Source organism: Bubalus bubalis, chromosome 12 (assembly GCF_019923935.1).
Source record: "Bubalus bubalis isolate 160015118507 breed Murrah chromosome 12, NDDB_SH_1, whole genome shotgun sequence".
Classification (NCBI taxonomy): domain Eukaryota; kingdom Metazoa; phylum Chordata; class Mammalia; order Artiodactyla; family Bovidae; genus Bubalus; species Bubalus bubalis.
In genome coordinates this window covers 60,947,964-60,964,592 of record NC_059168.1, presented here as the reverse complement: position 1 = coordinate 60,964,592, position 16,629 = coordinate 60,947,964, and the positions used below count along the sequence as shown (strand labels likewise).

At 37.8% G+C, this 16,629-nt stretch overlaps 1 protein-coding gene across 12 annotated transcripts in view; it reads right to left on the bottom strand.

The window, feature by feature from the left end:
* EHBP1 (EH domain binding protein 1) overlaps positions 1-16,629 on the bottom strand; it is a 345,461-nt gene that overhangs the window by 101,449 nt on the left and 227,383 nt on the right. The window lies entirely within an intron of this gene.

Here is a 16,629-nt window from a genome sequence, read left to right as displayed (position 1 = left end):
ACAAAGGTCCTTCTAGTCAAGGCTATGGTTTCCCCAGTGGTCATTATGGATGTGAGAGTGTACTATAAAGAAAGCTGAGCACTGAAGAATTGATGCTTTTGAACTGTGGTGTTGGAGAAGACTCTTGAGAGTCCCTTGGACTGCAAGGAGATCCGACCAGTCCATCCTAAAGGAGATCAGTCCTGGGTGTTCATTGGAAGGACTGATGTTGAAGACGAAACTCCAATACTTTGGCCATCTGATGCAAAGAGCTGACTCATTTGAAAAGACCCTGATATTGGGAAAGATTGAAGGCAGGAGGAAAAGGGGACGACAGAGGATGGGATGGTTAGATGACGTCGCTGACTCAATGGACATGAGTTTGGGTAAACTCCAGGAGTTGGTGATGGACAGGGAGGCCTGACGTGCTGCGGTTCATGGGGTCGCAAAGAGTCGGACACAACTGAGAAACTGAACTGAACTGAATCATATCCATTTTAGTGGAGTGATAACCATATTCAAATGTACTTCTTACCTAGATTTAATGATGGCAAAACAGATTTAGAGTTATTACAGACATCAGGGGTTGATAGCAATAGCACACATTAGTATGTAATTTGGATTTTGCTCAAAATATCTTCTAATTAGTGATGACTACTTTTGAATATTATTAGGTCAGTTAGATGCATGGGAGTATGGAGAGTGCGTTTTAAATCTTAAGCATTTACTTGGTCTTCCCCTCTTGTTCAGATCCTTAAAACAACAATGATGACAGCAAAACAGAGACTCATAATAAGACTTTTATCCTAAGCTTTCATTATTCTTAAAACCATGTCATTTTCTTTTATTGGTAACAATCACATTTTGTGATGGTAACTTTTGCTCTCATCTCACATGCTAACAAAGGAATGCTCAAAATTCTCCAAGCAAGGCTTCAACAGTATGTGAACCATGAACTTAAAGATGTTCAAGCTGGATTTTAAAAAGGCAAAGGAACCAGAGATCAAGTTGCCAACATCCGTTGATCACAGAAAAAGCAAGAGAGTTCCAGAAAAACATCTGCTTTATTGACTACGCCAAAGCCTTTGACTGTGTGGATCACAACAAACTGTGGAAAATTTTCAAAGAGATGGGAATGCTAGACCACCTTACCTGCCTCCTGACAAATCTGTATGCAGGTCAAGAAGCAACAGTTAGAACTGGACATGGAACAACAGACTGGTTCCAAATTGGGAAAGGAGTACGTCAAGGCTGTATATTGTCACCCTGCTTATTTAACTCATATGCTGAATACCTCATGTGAAATGGCAGGCTGGACAAAGCACAAGCTGGAATCAAGACTGCCGGGAGAAATATCAATAACCTCAGATATGCAGAAGACACCACCCTTATGGCAGAAACCGAAGAGGAACTAATGAGCCTCTTGATGAAAGAGGAGAGTGAAAAAGCTGGCTTAAAACTCAACATTCAAAAAACGAATATCATTCCCATCACTTCATGGCAAATAGATGGGGAAACAATGGAAACTGTGACACACTTTATTTTCTTGGGCTCCAAATCACTGCAGATGGTGACTGCAACCATGAAATTAAAAGGTGCTTGCTCCTTGGAAGAAAAGCTATGACAAACCTAGACAGCATATTAAAAAGCAGAGACATTACTTTGCTAACAAAGGTCCATCTAGTCAAAGCTATGATTTTTCCAACAGTCATGCATGGATGTGAGAGTTGGACCATAAAAAATTCTGAGCACTGAAGGATTGATGCTTTTGAACTGTGCTGTTGGGGAAAACTCTTGAAAGTCCCTTGGACTGCAAGGAGATCAAACCAGTCAATCCTAAAGGAAATCAATCCTGAATATTCACTGGAAGGGCTGATGCTGAAACTGAAGCTCCAATACTTTGGCCACCTGATGGGAAGAACTGACTCACTGGAAAAGACCCTGATCCTAGAAAAGACTGAAGGCAGGAGGAGAAGAGGACAACAGAGGATGAGGTGGTTGGATGGCATCACTGACTTGATAGACATGAGTTTGAGCAAGCTCCAGGAGTTGGTGATGGACAGAGAAGCCTGGCGTGCTGCAGTCCATGGGGTCACAAAGGGTCGGACACGACTTAGCAACTGAACTGACTGACTGAACTGAGCAACTGAACTGAACTGATGGTAACTTTGGAGGTTAATATAATTGAAAAGTGAAGAATTAATGCTTTGAACTGTGGTGCTGGAGAAGACTCTTGAGAGTCCCTTGGACTGCAAGGAGATCCAACAAGTCAATCCTAAAGGAAATCAGTCCTGAATATTCATTGGAAGGCCTGATGCTATACTTTGGCTACTTAATGGGAAGAACTGACTCACTGGAAAAGACCCTGATGCTGGGAAAGACTGAAGTCAGGAGGAGAAGGGGACAACAGAGGATGAGATGGTTGGATGGCATCACTGACTCGATGGACATGAGTTTGAGTAAGCTTTGGGATCTGGTGATGGACAGGGAAGCTTGGCATGCTGCAGTCCATGGGATCGCAAAGAGCTGGACACGGCTGAGCGACTGAACTGACCTGATAAAACTACTAAAACTTTCTGGACTTTAAATACTGCTAGCAAGAGTGCTGGCTATAGAGGTGAATAGAAGCCTTATAAAATAAGGTGAAAGGAGAACATTATTTACCTTAATATCATTTGAGTTTAATAAGGAAACCACTCTTGCCACACAGCCTACTTAAGAAAGACCAATGATGCCCCCATTTGACAAAAGGATGTTAATGCTAAACAATTAAAATCATCAACCTCACGAAATTAAGATTTGTATATTTACTGCTCCTGTGAGAAGACTAGTAAGAAACATGAAGGATGTAATTTCTTACTTTTTATTAACCATCTGATTGTGTGCATGCTAAGTCACTTTCGTCACGCCAGCTCTTTGCGATCCTATGGACTATAGCCCACCAGGCTCCTCTGTCCATGGGATTCTCCAGGGAAGAATACTAGAGGAGTTGCCATTTTCTCCTCCAGGGGATCTTCCCAACTCAGGGATCAAACCCATGTCTCTTACCTCTCCTGCACTGGCAGGTGGGTTCTTTACCACTTGCCCCACCTGGGAAGCCCAACTATCTGATTAACAAATTGTTATATAAACAACCATGTATTTAGCAAAACATGGTTCTTTAAATAATTACCCATACAAAGTCAATGCTGAAAAATTTCCAGGTCATAAAAATCAACAAATTTGGCTCAGCTCTACTTAATATGAAGAAGTAAATAAAAACAGTATTCCCAATCTAGGATGGAATTTACTTTAGAATAAATTATAGCTCTTTTAACTTATCGACCTAGCTTATATTAAAATGAACTTTTTTATTCTTTCTTGCAATGCAAGGCATGTGGAATTTCCCTGACTAAGGACGGAACCCATACCCCCTGCAGTGGAAGCGTGGAGCCTTAACCATTACACCACGAAGGAAGTCCTAAAATGAACTATGAAATATCTTTTTTACCTAAAAGTGACTCCTCACTGTGACTTTCAAATCCCTCTAGTCATTTAACCTGAAACTGCAATGAAGAATGGACTGTGAGTGAGTCAGGGAATCAATGAACTAGGCACAGATACATTTTTTAAAAGATTTTCTATTATTTTAAAGATTACCTCTTAAAATGGATATACATATATGTATGACCAAGTCCCTTCACTGTTCACCTGAAACTATCACAACACTGTTAACTGGCTATACCCCAATAAAAAAATGTTTTTTGGTGTTAAAAAACATATAAAAGAAGAAAAAAATGGTTTTTCTAGATCAAATTATACTATTAAGGTATTGATTCATTTCAAGCATAGTTAGTATGCCCACAGGCCAGATAATCTGCAATTATCATTACACTGGGGCTTCCCAGGTGGCTCAGTGGTAAAGAATCTACCTGCAATGCATGGAACACAGGTTTGATCCCTTGGTCAGAAAGATTCCCAGGAGTAGGAAATGGCTACCCCCCTCTAGTATTCTTGCCTGGGAAATCCCGTGGACAAAGGAACCTGGCAGGCTACAATCGATGGGTCTAAAGAGTAGGATGTGAGTTAGCGACTGAGCATACACACACACATCATTACACTGCTTACTTCTAATCATTAATAGCATGTACGTAAGTAAAGTACTAGATGGCATCGTCACCGTGCTGTAATCTAGAGTGGCTTTCTGTACTTAAAAATTGAGGAAAATCTACCATGTCATTATAATTATGAATGTATTCTTGTTTCTAAGAACATTCAACATGAAAAGGCTACAAGAACTAAAGTAAACTGGATTTATTCTAACACAGAACCCTTGTATTAAAACATCTCACAGGGATGCTTACTGCACTTTCAAGAAAAAGAAGTCATATGCAATTGAAGAAACTGATGAAATTATAAGCCCTATAAAATGGTCATGTTGGTTGCAGGAAAAGAAAGCTGACATAGAGTCACTGTTTGATGAGTCATCAACTTCACAAATACTGACTTTTCATCTCGTATTTTGCAGAGGGTAATAAATAAACAGTCAAATCATTTCAAAATCTTGGTACTTGTCTCATAGTGCCTCAAGAGGGCTTCCCTGATGGCTCAGACAGTAAAGAATCTGACTGCAATGAGGGAGATCCAAGTTTGATCCCTGGGTCAGGAAGATCTCCTGGAGAAGGGAATGGCTACCCACTCTGGTATTTTTGCCTGGAGAATTCCATGGACTGAGGAGCCTGGTGGACTAGAATCCATGTGGTCTCAGAGTCAGACATGACTGACTAACACTTTCATAGTAGCAAGATTAACCTCCCCTGCCTCTCACCCATTATGCTCATTACCACTCTTTACCCTGATCACTTTGAACCAAATTGACCTCTTAGCTGTTCCTTGGATACCCCAGGCATGGTCCCACCTTAGTACCTTTACACAGATTATTACAGTTACACAGTATATACAGTAAACTCCAATTATAACCATTTCTATTAGGCGTATTTTATCCCCCCAGCCCCCACCCCCATCTAATAATTCAACCCATCTCTGCTGCCCAACACCAGCCCTGCACTCATGACCTTCCTTTCTTTGCTCTAATCTTTCCATAGTGGTTGTCATCTTCTTATGGTTCATATACTTTATTTTGGTCATTACCAAAATGCACTTATTGGTCACACTTATTGCTTATTACTTGTCTATCCTCACAAATAAAAGGGCTATGAAGGCAGGGATTTTAGTTTGTCTTATTTATTAACCTATCGCAGAATAGTTCCTGGCATATAGTAGGCACTCAGTAAATACTGTTAAATGAATCAATGCACCCAAAACATTTTAGCACAAAGCATGGCACATAGTAACTATTTGATAAATGTGAACCCCAATTATTATTACTACCATTGATACATTATCAGTATTTGATCCCTATTTTTGAGGGTCTTAGTGGCCACAGGACTGGAAAAGGTCACTTTTCAGTCCAATCCCAAACAAAGGCAATGTCAAAGAATGCTCAAACTATCACACAATTGCACTCATCTCACACGCTAGGAAAGTAATGCTTAAAATTCTCCAAGCCAGGCTTCAGCAATACGTGAACCGTGAACTTCTAGATGTTCAAGCTGGATTTAGAAAAGGCAGAGGAACCAGAGATCAAATTGCCAACATCTGCTGGATCATCGAAAAAGCAAGAGAGTTCCAGAAAAACATCTATTTCTGCTTTATTGACTATGCCAAATCCTTTGACTGTGTGGATCACAATAAACTGTGGAAAATTCTGAAAGAGATCGGAATACCAGACTACCTGACCTGCCTCTTGAGAAACCTATATGCAGGTCAGGAAGCAACAGTTAGAACTGGACATGGAACAACAGACTGGTTCCAAATAGGAAAAGGAGTACGTCAAGGCTGTATATTGTCACCCTGTTTATTTAACTTCTAAGCAGAGTACACCATGAGAAACGCTGGGCTGAAAGAAGCACAAGCTGGAATCAAGATTGCCGGGAAAAATATGAGTAACCTCAGATATGCAGATGACACCACCCTTATGGCAGAAAGTGAAGAGGAACTAAAGATCCTCTTGATGAAAGTGAAAGAGGAGAGTGAAAAAGTTAGCTTAAAGCTCAACATTCAGAAAACGAAGATCATGGCATCTGGTCCCATCACTTCATGGGAGATAGATGGCGAAACAGTGTCAGACTTTATTTTTGGGGGCTCCAAAATCAGTGCAGATGGTGACTGCAGCCATGAAATTAAAAGATGGTTACTCCTTGGAAGGAAAGTTATGACCAACCTAGATGGCATAGTTATGTAAAGTTTAAAAATAAAATTAAATTAAAAAAAAAAAAAAAAAAAGAAAGGCAGAGATATTACTTTGTCAACAAAGGTTCGTCTAGTCAAGGCTATGGTTTTTCCTGTGGTCATGTATGGATGTGAGAGTTGGACTATAAAGAAAGCTGAACGCTGAAGAATTAATGTTTTTAAACTGTGGTGTTGGAAAAGACTCTTGAGAGTCCCTTGGACTGCAAGGAGATCCAACCAGTCCATTCTGAAGGAGATCAGTCCTGGGTGTTCATTGGAAGGACTGATGCTAAAGCTGAAACTCCAATACTCTGGCCACCTCACGTGAAGAGTTGACTCATTGGAAAAGACTCTGATGCTGGGAGGGATTGGGGGCAGGAGGAGAAGGGGACGACAGAGGATGAGATGGTTGGATGGCATCACCGACTCAATGGACATGAGTTTGGGTAAACTCCGGGAGTTGGTGATGGACAGGGAGGCCTGGTGTGCTGTGGTTCATCGGGTTGCAAAGAGTTGGAGACGACTGAGCGACTGAACTGAACTGGAAATTTTAAAGGCTATGAATTCTTCAAGATAGTGGAAAACTTTTTTGCAAACAATGCTTTAACTAGAAGGTAATATTGATACTCTAATGGCAAAATGGGGTACTTGGAATTTTTGACAATCTTTTTTATGGGTTTAGTAGAAAAAAAAGAAGCTATGAGTGACTTTGTAATCTATTGTTTTCCAAAGAAAAGAAGACACCAAAATCTGGCCATTAAGGGTAGAACCAAACTATTTAAAAGTTGTTTTTTGTATTTTTGCAATGACCAGGTGTATCAGGATGCATCTCTATTTAACATTTTAGGAAAGTAAAGTGCAGATTTTACAGCTGACTTTTTTTATGCACTGAGAGAGGAAATATCTTAAAGCCATTCTAATGGTAATCTTATGATAAGAATGATGAGAGTCTGCACAATTAAGTGATCCTGCCAGTTCTCTTGACTTCCCCAGTAGCTCAGTGGTAAAGAATCTGCCTGCAATGCAGATGTGGGTTCAATCCCTGGGCTTGGCAACCCACTCCAGTATTCTTGCTTGGAGAAGTCCATGGACAGAGAAGCCTGGTGGGCTATAGTCACAGGGTCTCAAAGAGTCGGACACAACTGAAGCATGCACTGAGCATGCACACCCAGTTCTCTCTCAGTCAAGCCACTTTGTGGATAAAATTCCATCATCTCAGTTTTACTGAGAACTACAGAAGATGTCGGGAGAAGGCAATGGCACCCCACTCCAGTACTCTTGCCTGGAAAATCCCATGGATGAAGGAGCCTGCTGGGCTATAGTCCATGGGGTCGCTAAGAGTCAGACACGACTGAGCGACTTCACTTTCACTCTTCACTTTCATGCATTGGAGAAGGCAATGGCAACTCACTCCAGTGTTCTTGCCTGGAGAATCCCAGGGATGGGGGAGCCTGCTGGGCTGCCGTCTATGGGGTCGCACAGAGTCCGACACGACTGCCGCGACTTAGCAGCAGCAGCAACAGAAGATGTCAAGCATCATGATTATAAAGTCAATTTAAAGTGGTGAGAGTAGAAAGGAACAGGGACTTGAAACCAGTTTGACTTGGTAGTTCTACATTCTAATATAGATAATATTAATATATTATTTCTGTTAATATAGCATATTACACAGAGTACTAAAGATAGTAAGGCCGCCTAATTATTCTTGCTAACAACAGAAACAGGATCTCTTTAAGGAAATCTAGTCAAATAACTTGTTGCAAAGTTTCCTAAATTTCCATAGTTGTAAAAAATTTGCACAAGGAGGGGCGACAGAGGATGAGATGGTTGGATGGCATCACTGATTCAATGGACATGAGTTTGAGTAAATTCTGGGAGACGGTGAAGGACAAGGAAGCCTGGCGTGCTGCAATCCATGGGGTCGCAAAGAATCGGACACGACTTTGTGACTGAAAAAAAACAAGAAATTTCTATTCCACTTTTTTCTACTCTACCCCTCTGACTATGACTGCCTCTTTGGCTGTTTCTCCTTCTTCCACTGATACGAGCATATATTCCTCTAGGTATTGCTCTAAATAGTTTTCTCTCTCCACACTTTGAGTTGATTCACTCCCAGGATTCCAACCATCACTTCCATGCAGATAATTCCCAAATAGAATTTATAGCTCATACTACCTCAAGCTGACATTTCCAGCTGGCTGTCCTTCCTGCCACATAAAATTCAAACTCAATATGTCCCAAGCCATAATAATACTTTTCCCTTATAACCTGCTTCATTTTCATTATATCTGCAAACTATATAACAATTAAATTGTCCCAATCATCTAGACTCTTAATCTCAGAATCAGCTTTGAACTCTTCCTTCACCTATCATCCTTTACTAGTTAATTCATGGCCAATTTTTATTGTACTGTTGTAATGTTTTTTGCCATTTATCTTCTTTTGCCTAGGTGATTGCAGAATCTTCCTAATAGGTCTTCCTTTTTCCAAATTCTCCCTTTTCTGATCCACTGCCATAGAAACAATTTAAAAATGCAGGTTGAAGTCTCTAATGGCTCTCAAAAAGTGTAAAGTGAAAGTCGCTCAGTTGTGTCTGACTCTTTGCGACCCCATGGACTATACAGTCCATGGAATTCTCCAGGCCAGAATACTGGAGTAGGTAGCCTTTCCCTTCTCCAGGGGATCTTCCAACCCAGGGATCGAACCCAGGTCTCCCACACGGCAGGCGGATTCTTTAACAGCTGAGCTACCAGGGAAGCCCTCCAGAACATACAAACATGATGTCAAAATACTGAGCATTGAATAGCAAACTCTTTCAATGTTTCTACCCTCTAGACAGCTCATTATTCTCTAAAATCACTCTGCTTTTCTGCCTAGCTCCCAGATCCCCCACTTCCAGTCTTTGATCATACAGATTGTCACCCAACTACGAATATCCTCTGTCCCAAGTATAGCTACTACAATTCCACCCCACTTTCAAGATCAAGTTCAACTGTCATCACCAACATGAACTCTCATTCCAACTCCTAGTCAGCAGGAGCATTTTTTAATTGTTCCTTTGATTCTGTATGTCTCTTATATTTTTACTACAAAATATTCAGTTCTTCTTTCTACAAAAAGACTAACTTTTCATTTACTCTTAAACTATATTCTGAGAGCCTACTATGTCCCATATGCAATGTTAAAATCTATACATGGACTAGCTCATTTAATCTCATAGCTCCTCTGAGATAGTATTGTTACTTCCAATTTCAGTTGAGGAAACTGACATTACACATCTCAAATTGGAGGAGTTACAATCTATACTAAGGTGTTCCCATTCCAGAGCCTGTTCTCTTAAGCAACACAAATTTCACACTTTGAGATAGAACAGTTTTAGGACCTCAATAAAAACTGTCAGTTTTTTGAGACTAGTAATTGCCTCAATCAACTTAAGTTTTTCAGAACTTAGATCACAGCCCGTTGTATACTAAATTAATTGATTTTTAAAAAGGTATTCAACCCAAGAGAAACCTAGGAGTATTCTATTAATAAAACCCTTTGCTCAGCCTCTTGGATTTTAGATTACTGGTTGGAACTAGAACTAGAACTAAGTACACAGCAATGAGATACACACTACCATTGCTGAAGCTGCAGAAATTTTGGTCTCCCTACTAGTGATTCTGGGGAATCTTCTCTCAACTGTAAATTATTGCAAATGGTTGAGGGAACTTTGGATAAATTTACATTTGGTAAGCCCAAAACAGCAGCAGTGATGAGAACAAGAATACTTGTATCAGTACTGTTTCCATCTTTTCTTCAAAGTGTGTTTATTTAAATAACTTCATTTTATTCTCATAGTAAAACTGAAAGTTTGGCTTTGTTATTCTACTACCAGACAACCAGAAAGATTATTCTGTAACAAAATCATATTGAGAGGTACTTTTGCTAACATGAAAGTAGGACTAACATTTGAACACATTTTTAAAAATGCAAACAAATATTAGACAACTTTACACAACCTTCTAAGAAATGTCCAAGCCAAGACCTGGACTGACCAGAAAACCAGAGGGAGTGAGACTCTCCTTTCTTAATCACTGATCTGGAAGAGTGAGTGAAGACGTAGAACTGCACCTTAATAGTAATATGATCCCCTCCACCCTCAAAAGTAGAAAAAACAAAATAATAAAGATAAGAGCACTAAAATATATAACACGGAATATAGCCAATATTTTATAACTATAAATGGAATAAAACCTTTAAAAATTGTGAATCACTATGTTGTACACCTAAAACTTATATAATATTGTACAGCAACTAGCCTCAACAAAAATGAAAGCAAAAACTAATGAAACAGAAAGTAAACATGCAATAAAAAGGATTAATAAAACCGGAAGTTGCTTCTTTGAAAAGACAAAATTGATTAAAGCCGTAGCATGACTGACCAAGAAAAAAAGAGGGAAGAAATTCCTAGAAAACCATAGCTAGAAGAAATCTAAAAAATTAAAATGGAGAGTTCTAATACTCTTAAAGAAATTGACTTTGTAATTAAAAACCTTCTTATAAAAAATTATGTTGGCTTCAATGACAAATTCTACCAAATACCCAAGGAAGAAATATCTCCAACATTATACAAATTCTTCTAGAGAACAAGAAAAATGAATTTAATTCCCCATATCATTTCATGATCCAAGCAAATATTTTTTTTCCCTCAAGGTACTTAAAAAAATTTTTTATTGAAATATAATTGATTTACAATGTTGTGCTAATTTCTGTGACTTTCAAACCCCTCTAGTCACTTAACCTGAAATGACTCAGTCATACATATATATACTATTTTTCATATTTTTTCCCATTTTGATTTATCACAGGATACTGAATACAGTTCTTTGTGTTACACAGTAGGACCTTGTTGTTTATCCATCCTATATATACTGGTTTGCATCTGCTATTCCAAATTCCCCCACTATCCCTCTCTCCTGCCCCTACTTGGCAACCATAAGTCTGTTCTCTATGTCTGTGAGTCTCTTTCTGTTTCATAGACATATTCATTTGTGTCATATTTTAGATTCCTCATATAGGGATATAATATGGTATCTTTCTCTTTCTGAGAAAGACATCTTTATCTATTCATCTATCAAAAGACATTTAGGTTGTTTCTATTGTATTCTATTGTATTCATTTAGGTTGTCTTGCTATTGTAAATAGTGCTGAAATGAACACAGTAGTGCATGTATATTTTTGAATTATACAATTCTGGATATATGTCCAAGAGTGGATCCCTATCAAATTACCCATGACATTTTTAACAGAACTAGAACAAATAATCCTAAAATAAAACAAAGCAGGAGGCATAACCTTCCTAAACCTTAGATAATACTACAAGGCTACAGTAATCAACACATCATGCTATTGGCACAAAAACAGATATATGGATCAATGGAACAGAACAGGGAGCCCAGAAATAAACTCACATACCTATAGTCAATTAACCTACGACAAAGGAGGCAAGAATAAACAATGGGAAAAAGACAGTCTCTTCAGCAAGTGGTGCTGGGAAAGTTGGACAGCTGCATGTAAATCAATGAAGTTAGAACACACCCATACAACATACACAAAAATAAACTAAAAATGGCTTAAAGACCTAAATATAAGACATGATACAATAAAACGCCAGAAAAGAACATAGGTAAAAAAAATTCTCTGACATAAATCATACCAATGTTTTCTGAGGTCAGTCTCCCAGGACAATATAAATAAAAGCAAACAAACAAACAAACAAACAAAAAAAACAAATGGGACCAAATCAAACTTACAAACTTCTGTACAGTAAAGGAAAACATAAACAGAATGAAAAGCCAACCTGCAGACTGGGAGAAAATATTTGCAAATGAGGCAACCATCAAGGGCAACAAAATATATAAACAGCTCATATAACTCAATAACCAAAAAACAATCCAATCAAAAAATGGGCAAAAGACCTTAATAGACATTTCTCCAAAAAAGACACAGATGGCCAACAGACACAAAAAAAGATGCTCATCAATGTTAATTATTAGAGAAATGCAAATCAAAACCAAGCAAATCTTAATAGCAAAATTCAGTAGGATAAGACAAAATTACAAAAAAGTCATGAATATAGAGGCAAAAGTCTTCGTGAAAATATTAGCATATTGAATCTACTACTACTACTAAGTCACTTCAGTCGTGCCCGACTCTGTGTGACCCCATTGACGGCAGCCCACCAGGCTCCCATGTCCCTGGGATTCTCCTGGCAAGAACACTGGACTGGGTTGCCATTTCCTTCTCCAGTGCATGAAAGTGAAAAGTGAAAGTGAAGTCGCTCAGTCATGTCTGACTCTTCGTGACCCATGGACTGCAGCCCACCAGGCTCCTCCATCCATGGGATCCTCCAGGCAAGAGAACTGGAGTGGGGTGATTTATAAATTGAACAAACTGGACTTAGCACAGGAATGCATATTTGACTTATTATTAGCAAATCTATTGAAGTAACTTGCCATATTAACAGATTACAGGGAAAACATGCAGAAACCATCTAAATAGAGAAAATTAATAAAATTTTATGCTCATTTATATTCTATAAAATAACCTTGGCAAACTAACAGTAACAAAAAAATTCCTTAACTTGTATAAAGACTATAACAAATATCACAATGGTAAAATATTCAATGTTTTCCCTTTGAGATTGAGAATCTTTCACCACTTTTATTCAACCTTGTACTGAAGGTCCTAGCAGTTGCATTAAGGCTGGAAAAATATATAATGGTATAATTATTAGAAAAGAAACAAAATTACAACTGATATTATTTATATATAATGTGATTATATAGAAAATCTAAAGAAATCTACAGATAATTGATCCAAATAAGAGAATTTTAAAAGGTTGTAGGATATAAAAAACAATGTACAAAACCAACTGCATTCTTATACACCAACAAAAGCAGTTGGAAATTAAAATTTTTAAGGTGTTTTACGTTAAAGTACTAAGAAATAAACCTATAAATAATGTGCATGACATCTATAAAAAATCTATCAAGCATTATTATGAGAAAATAATGGAGATCTAAACAGATTGAGAAATATACCATATTCATGGATTAGAAAGTTCAATTTTGTAAAGATACCAATTTTTTTCCAGGAAGAAAGGGTTAACCAACAGACCTAAACCCTTTCTTCATGAGGAAATGACCTGAGTTTACTTTCTAGCATATTTCCATGGAAATGTACTAGATAAGATTAATATAAAATGTCAGATTTGTTATCAAGCAACATTATTTATTGCAAAAATGACCCTATCTTAATGAACATCTAGATTAGTTAATAAATTGTAAAAGCCTACTGAAAAACAAAGACCATAGCTTCCCTGTACTTAGTGAGATTCTTGTAAACAAACGAGTCCCTTGAGTGATCTGACAGTTGGATATATTGGCTGTTACAAGATCTTACATTTTATAATCTTACACACCAGAGTAGTCCACATTTACTTACCAGGTTTTCTCACATTAAAACCAAACAGTTCATGGTGGGGCTAAAATATGGCGCTATGTACCTGATGCTATAATGCTAACATGCTGCATCTCCTGTCTTTCCATAAAGGTAAGCAAACCTGGTGTCAGATTTTATATATATACATATATATAAAACAAGGAGCTTATAATCAGAATATACACAAAAAACCCCTACAAAACAGCAAGAAAAAAAGGTAATCCAATAGAAAAATGGGCAAAAAAACAGTTCAACCAAGAAAAAAATCCAAATACCCAGGAAACACAAGAAAATTTATTCCCTCACATCAGTATTCAGTGAATTGAACAAGGAAGGCACTACTACATATTTCCCTTGAGAAAGGTTAAAAATGTTAAGTCTCTTAATTAAAATGAAACTAAATTTTAATAAGATTAAAAATACCAAGTGTTGGCCAGGATGTGGAACAAAGGGAGCTCATAAAGAATTGATGGAAAAACTCTGGCATCAACTGCTATGGTATATTTGAAGATGCACATATCCTAAGACCCAGAAATTTTAGGTTTATATGCCATGGAAATGGATGCTTACACAGAACAGAATACGTGTTCAAAACTACTTACAACATGTAGTGGTTTATTATTGTTATCTTAAATGAATATTTTAAAATTTTCTCATTTTTAATACCTAATAATGGATATATCAATAGGTATAAAACAAAACCTTCTTGGGCCTTCAATAAACTAAAATATGTTTTAACTCTGGTAAAATACACACCATATAGTGTTTACCCTCTTAACCATTTTTAAGTGTACAATTCAGTATTCCTAAGTACATGCCTATTGCTGAGCAACAATCACCATCTCCAGAACATTTTCCAGCTTACAGAACTTATCCATTGAATAGTAACTGCCCATTTACCCTTTCCCACAGCCCTTGGCAATCACTGGGCTTCCCTTGTGGCTCAGCTGGTAAAGAATCTGCCTGCAATGTGGGAGACCTGGGTTTGATCCCTGTGTTGGGAAGATCCCCTGGAGAAGGGAAAGGCTACCTACTCCAGTATTCTGGCCTGGAGAATTCCATGGACAGTATAGTCCATGGGGTCGCAAAGAGTCGGATACAACTGAACGACTTTCACTTGGCAGCGACCATTCTACTTTCTGTCTCTACAATTTGACTAGTTTAGGTACCTCAAGTAAGTGGAATCACACACACCTATCTTTTCGTGACTGGCTTATTTCACTTAGTATAATGTTCTCAGCATTCATCCATGCTACAGCATATGTCAGAATTACCCTTCTTTTTAAGGCTAAATGATATTTTATTACATGTCTATACCACATTTTGTTTATCCATTCATTTGTCAATAGACACATGGGTTGCTTTCAGGTCTTAGCTAATGTGAATAATATTGCTATGAATATGGGTCTACAGTTATCTTGGGACCCTGCTTTCAAGTCTTTGGGGTACATACCCAGAAGGGAGATTAGTGTATTATATAACTATTTTAAAACTTTTGAGGAGTTTCTATAGTGTTTTCCACTCTTGCTGCATCATTTTACCTTCCCACCAATAGCTCAAAAGGTCTCAATTTTTCCACATCCTTGCCAACACCTTGCTATTTTGGGGGAGTGGTTCTTTTGGGTTTTTGTTTTTGATAAATGAAAGTCGCTCAGTTGTGTCCAACTCTTTGCGACCCCATGGACTATACAGCCCATGGAATTCTCCAGGCCAGAATACTGGAGTGGGTAGCCTTTCCCTTCTCCAGGGGATCTTCCCAACCCAGGGATTGAACCTATGTCTCCCGCATTGCAGGTGGATTTTTTTTACCAGCTGAGCCACAAGGGAAGCCCACAAGGGAAGCCCACTCTTGTTTTTGATAAAAGTCATTCTAATAGGTGTGAAGTGGTGTCTCATTGTGCTTTTGTTTGGCATTTCTCTAATGATTAGTGATATTGAACATCTTTTCACATGCTTATTGGTTATTCATATATCTTCTTTGGTTAAATGTATATTCAAGTCCTTTGTTCATTTTTGAGTTGTGTTGCTTGCTTTTTGTTGTTGAGTTTCATTAAGTTCTCTATATGTTTTGGATATTAATCCATTATCAGACAAATGATTTGCAAATCTTTTCTCATATCATGTAAGTTGCCTTCTCACTCTCTTTAATGTCTTTGATGCATAAAAGTTTCAAATTTTCATGAAGTCCAATTTATCTTTTCTTTCGTTGCCTATACCTTTGGTGTTATAAGAATTCATTGCCAAATCTAAAGTCATTGAGCTTCTGCTTTATGTTCTCTTCCAAGAGCTCATATATTTAGATCTTTGATCCATTTGGAGTTAATTTTTGAATATGGTATTAGGTAAGGCTCAATTCCATTCTGTTACATGAGGATACCAGTTTTCCAGGATCATCTGTCTAAAAGACTATCTTGTTCCCATTGGATGGACTTGGTACCCTTGTTAAAAATCATTTGATCACACATACAAGGGTTTATATCAGGGCTCTCTATTTTACTGCATTGGTTTTTATGTCTGTCTTCATGCCATTGCCACACATTTGATCACTGCAGCTTTGTAGTAAATTTTAAATCAAAGTGTGAGCTCTACAAATTTGTTCTTTTTCAGGATGGTTCTGGCTCTTCACTGTCCTTTGAGCTTCCATATGAATTCTGGGATAGATTCTTCTATTTTTGCACACACAAAAAATCTCTGGGATTTTAAAATGGAGATTTGCATTGAATATGCAGATCAACTTGGGTGATACCAACATCTTATAAATATGAGTTGCCTTTCCATTGTTTTATGTCTTCTTTAATTGCTTTTATCATGGTTTTCTACCTGTCAGTGTACACATCTTTTACTTCCTTGGTTAATTCTTTTTTAGTATTTTAGTCTTTTTGATTCTATTTTAAA